This window comes from Camelus ferus, chromosome 5 (genome assembly GCF_009834535.1).
Source record: "Camelus ferus isolate YT-003-E chromosome 5, BCGSAC_Cfer_1.0, whole genome shotgun sequence".
Taxonomy (NCBI): domain Eukaryota; kingdom Metazoa; phylum Chordata; class Mammalia; order Artiodactyla; family Camelidae; genus Camelus; species Camelus ferus.
The window spans coordinates 39,286,800-39,292,799 of NC_045700.1; positions in this window are offsets into that span (position 1 = coordinate 39,286,800).

Sequence of the window (6,000 nt, forward strand, 5' to 3'; positions counted from 1 at the left end):
CTTCTTTCCCTAAGCCTCTTGCCCTCCCATTTAGCTGTTTTGACATGAGCTATATATTGACATAACTATTACTGATATCTTTCTAACTGCTCTAATAAAAAATTCTTGTTATTTCTAAGTGTCTCCACTGGTGGGTCAGTGCTAGTGATTAAAATAGCATAAATGTATGTAGACTTAGTAATATAATTTCACTGTAAATACTGAGCAGCATATTTCCATATAGACGATGAGACTTGGGCTGTGCTGTTCTAGGCAGTAAAGGAACTCTGACACTTCTCCATCAATCATCAATCCCTATCTAGTAATTTTTTATGATTCCAAAATGAAACATCTTTTTTAAAGAGGTCTCTTCTTATTAGTATAATACACTGCATGGTATTTCTTCACTACATATAGGCAGTTGAAACGAAAATATTAGCAGCTGATGTTTGCAGAGTTTCAGGGCTTAGAAAAGTCTCTTCATCCACCTCATTCTATTTAAAAGAGAACTTGAAATTCAAGGGAGTTAAGTGATTTGTCTACCATCTCATAGCTTGGTGAGTGGCACAGAGTAGACTTGACATCTTCTGACCCTAAATCCCAGGCTCTTTCCAATGCTAAACTATTTTCCCTGCAAAGTGCTCAAGGTTAAGGGTTTTGGGGTCAGATGATCTGGGTTTGAATCCTGGCAGTTGGATTAACCTTGGGTAAGACATTTAACATCCTAGTCCCTGTAAACTGGAGAAACTCTTAGTAACAACCTTACAGAGTTGTGAGAATGGGACAAAATAACTTGCTGTTTTGCTCATAGAACAGTGCCTGGCACATTGTAATCAATCAATAAGTATTGGTTATTGCTAACATGTGCTAATGTTTACTAGTCATCATTTGTGTATTTGTGTGTTTTGACTTCCCTCAAGTCTAAATTTGTCTCTCAAGTTGCTCAAGGGAAGTAACTTTCAATTCATTTATATTCTCTGTAGATGCTAGAAAAATGCTCTTGCAATGAATGTGGAAGTGAATGATGCTAGAAAAAGCTTCTGGAATGAATACTGAAATGAATGAAAATAAAATGTTTCAATATAGCACTTAATTAAACTATTGGAAGTAATTGGAACCCATTATAAGCATGTATTCTAAAGAATATGAATAACTAAGAATCTGATTTTTTTCACTTATAGTCCAATTAGTAGTAGTGCCTTCTAAATTATGATGCCAATACTTTAATTTAGCTTATTCATTGATGCAGAAACTCTCTGCTTTCACATTTAATCATTTTAATTTTTGCATATCTAGTTTTTTCATATGTTTTGGCAGTTTTCTCAGATAAATATTCATATGTGCCATTAGAACCACAAATATTAATATCTAACTGGGTTTAGCAAATAGCCAAATCTGGTTGATTGTAGATCTTTCACATTCGGTAACATATTTAGTCATTATCATATAATCAGCTATGTATAAAAATTTTAGACTTGTTTTTCTTTTTAAAAGACTTTACATCACATAAAGTAATAGGCAAAAAATAGCTTTCTCTAAACATACGAAGCATCACATCTAGAAGTGGAAGAAAAAGTAATAATACAGCACAGATGTGAATGTAACAAATAAGGCAAAGTGTATAAAATGCTAAATTCACTTTGGTTAAATTTCAAATTAATAAATGTTTATCATTTCTGGGACGCTTATTGCATTTGTCTTCCTTTTTCATGACTAAACAAGAGGATATAATCTTTCTTAATAGTCCATCAAGCTCACTGCTTCTTCTGTCTCTGAGGTCACATTCCTTTGTTGCAGGGAGGGTTGTGATGTCACAGAGAATAACGACTTCAGCTGAGGCAGAAACAGCAGGAGCCAACCACTCATAAGCAGCCAAGAGCAAAGAGCATGACAATAAATACCTATCTATGATCTTAGGCTTTCCCACACTGCTTTAAAAATGGTTTTGGTAAGAAGAGAAAAATTGAGAGTAATACAAAAATACTAATTAAAATAAAACAGCCAGGAGTTTATAATTTATAAAGATAACTCTCCAAGAGGCTACTCTCCTGGTGGCCTGCAGAATCCCCAGGAATCATTCCAAAATCTGTTGCCTTTCTGAGCATCAAAATCATTAGACAGCTGAAGAGACCAATGTGAGCAAGATCCATTAGACTAGGATGGCACTAGAGTGTTCAGAGTCCTGAGGTCCAGATCAGGCTGGCTCTCAGGCTCTTGCCAATGGGAAAGCTGGCTCTGAGGCCCTAGTTGTAAAGGTGGGGAGCTCCAGGGCATGGTAGGGTACCTCAAACCACACTGATTTATCTGAGGGAGTGCTAGCTTTCCAGAGGACTAATATTGGTTACCTTCTGACCAAAACAGCTCCTAATTTACCACACCCTGGGGAAAATTCTGCATATGCTAGTTCTCCATGCTTCATAGATGAAGGTTTCTTAGACACACAGACACACATGGGGATACAAAAACAGATACACACACATATATGTATCTTTTAAATTGTAGTACTATTTTTAGGTCATTTATTAATGTACCAAATCCATGTGAGGTACTGGGTGCTAGGGTGATTTCAAAAGAATATGATACAAGTCTTGCCTTCAATGAGAATAAAATTAATGACAGAGTTTGAGATTTTAAAAAGTAGGCCCATCTACCCTATTCTCTTATTTTATAGATGATGGGCCTGGAGCTCAGAAATCTTGAATGTCTTTTTCACACAAATTAGTAGTAGACGCAGGACCCAGTGTCCAATAATTGTAACAATACCTGCAATGACTTGGATTGTGACCACCACCGTAACTGCTCTAATCCTTACTATACACCAGCCCAGTGCTAAGTGAGTCACATGCATTGTCTCATTTAATGACCCAGCAAGGTCAGCACTACCACTGTCTGCATTTTATGCCCTGCTGGCAGTGGCAGAGAAAGAGTTCAAATTCTGTGCTGTCTGACTTGATATCCTGTGTCCTTAACAGGAGAGCATCCCAAGTGCAGTACCCTTTTCCTTACATGCTTGTGATGAAAGGGAAAAAAAAATAAAACCCACTGAGGGTTAGCATATACTAAAGTGCTAAGTATAGTATAGTCAAATGCCAAAGCAAAAGTCGAGGTAATGGATGCTCAGGGGTCAGAAAGGGTGCAGGTCCCACTTGTCCCTCCCTGGAGAGTGCATGGGGGAAGTTGCAGAGGGGGTGCTGAGCATGGTGCAGGGGCAGGGAGTGTGAGGCGCCTAGCCTTACCGGAAGGGGTGTGTAGTGGGAGGGCTAGATTGCAGGTACTAATAAGGATCTTTGGCACTCTCAAGGTGAGTAACCACTTTTCATAGTTATTGTTACTACTTCACCTTTGCTGGCTTTTAAAAATTAAGGCATCTGTCTTTTTACCTGCTGTTCTAACTGCTCTTAATTTATACATTAAATTGCTAATTCCAAGGAGCAAGACACTCTGAAGGTTTATTCCAAAACTAACGCATTGTTTGCACTGTATTATGTGACTATGCATAATGACATTTTTGGTTTTTCATCCTAAAAATTCAGAGAAATAAAATGTTCAACAAATGGTCTCTCTCCTAGCCTTTACCTTCACAGGCTGCTTTGGATAGTTCTACATTTGCTTTTGAGAACTAGATGACTATGAATTGATCACTGGAAGAAAATTTTAAAAAGTGCAGTGTTTAGACAGTTCTAGAGGAAGGAAATAAGAAAAAGGGAATAACTGTGCAGGATAATTAAGTTCCATCTTTCTATTCATCTTATAAGTTCAGGCCTGTTTAATTGACCTACTCTAACCTACTGCAGAGGAAACATTAACAGCAGTGGAGGTATAAATATTACATAGATCTGCTATGCTGTGTTAAAACAAAACAAAAACAAAAGCCTTGTAGTCTTTAAAAATATTGGCACCTTTGCTGCACTGGATAAGAAACCCAAACAGCTATGTAGCACCAGCTTAAAATAATACCTTAGGTAGGGAAGCCTCCCTTGTCTGTTTTTAAGCTGGCTGACTAGTTGAGAACTAGTATGGTCAATAAAACCGTAACACTGGGAAAACAGTTTTCAGACATTTGTGCAATTTTTCTATCAGCTGTCAGATAGGGAGAGCTCTAATGACTCCTTCTGTCACCCTAATGGGCATTTTTGTATGTTTCAACAAGTCAGCTACTTCTGATTTATCCTGTTGGTCCCATTAGTTCACCTGCAAACCTGGAAGCTCAAGGTAAGGTAGAACTTAGCTCCGGAATTCCCCCTGACCCTCAAAAGAGGAGGTTTGGGGTTGTTTTTAGAAGAAAAGCTAATCGTGTAATTGACCACTTGACCATCCCACTATATTTAATACAGGCTCTGGCTTCAGTATTAAATTGCATACTTAGTGGTGCATATATGACAGGAAGCTCCTTGAACTAATTTCTAGGCTATTCCTTTTGTCTTCGAAGGCATTTTCTCTCTTCACAGAAGCAGCCCTTATTAAGTGGGGGAAGGAGTATTTGAAGCTCATCACTGTCACGATGTTCAAATGATGAAAATATCATCTTTGATATGCTCCACTGAAAACGTCTTGTATGTGGAGCAGAGACGCATATCCCTGGAGAAGGCTGTCCTGCGTTATAGAGCAGGTAAACAGGCGGGGAAGGAGGCACTTCACTGAAAGTCTCCCGTGGCCCCACATTAATATGCTTGGACTTGATCTTGATGCTTCCCAAACAGGCTAGATGGTGTCCCTTGCTTAGATTCTGCTTCTGACAGGCTCCAGGCTAGAGGGAGATTCTTGCTGGACTCTGCAGTTTTCTGGCTTTCCTTCTTTGACAGAATCCAATTCTCTTGACCTTCAGGACATGGAGCAGAACTCATCGCTTCCACTTGGCCTAACCAAGTAAGTAAAGCTATGCTCCTAGAATACCACTGCCATGGTTAGTTTAATTTTAATTTATTGCAGAGACGGTTTTATGCATATGACTTTATAACTGTGCACGTACCTTGAGACCTCAGAAGGTCAAATAAATAATAAATGCTCATTAAGAGCTTGGTGCATTTGCTGAAATTGGCCAACAAAGGTGTCATTGGTGATGCTTTCATGTGGACAAATAGCATCTAAGTCAAGTAGGACCTAGTATTAAACTATTATAGTATTTGGCTTTGCTGCTCCAGGAAATTATATGCCAGCAATGCCTAGTCAGTCATTAAAACAGTGGGACAGTTTAAAACTGGGAGTTACTTGCTGTTTAATCTATTTTTCTTTTAAACCAGTGGAGTATTTTGGAGGTTATTTGTCTTTGCTTTGTGTGTGTGTGTGTGTGTGTGTGTGTGTGTGTGTGTGTGTGTACATACACACATCCATTTACACTGGAGAATGGAAGTGGAGGTAGAAAGAGGGGAAAGAAAAAGTCTCACACTTCTTAAAGTCTCCTTCAGCTGTCAGAGGTTGCAGAAGGAAACCCTGATATTTACCTGTGCATGAGGTACAGAACAGGATACCAGGTGACCCTAGGATGCAGCTGCAGAATTCCTGCCATGAAAATTCTGGTGTCTAGATATTGTATGTTCAGAGCCCTTCAGAGCAGACGTGCTGCCCCCATCTCTGATGTATGTACCGTCTGTCTCTTTCTCCATATCCCTGGGCTACTGTGGGCTCATCTCCCCTTCCAGGGGAACCTGGAGCAAGGAGAAAGTGCTCAGTGTGACCAAGCCCTCCTACCTGAAAAATGCTGAATCACTGACCTTTGGAATGTATATAAAAGTAAATTCTCCTAAAGAATATAACATAGAAATCTGACAATTTTGGTTGATGGCATTCATACAATCTTATCAAACAACATAACCTATTAATGTGGTAGGGAATTCTACTTTATAAACTTCAGTGTTATGTCATGTTCCAAGCATCCTCCCTTCACATTAGCTTAGTAAGATATATTTATGACCTATTTATGCACATATATTCTATTCCTTATCCTAAACATGTATATTGCTAAGAAAGGAAACCTAAAATCGGACTTGATTATGTTTGTTTCACTAGCTTAAAAGGAACTAT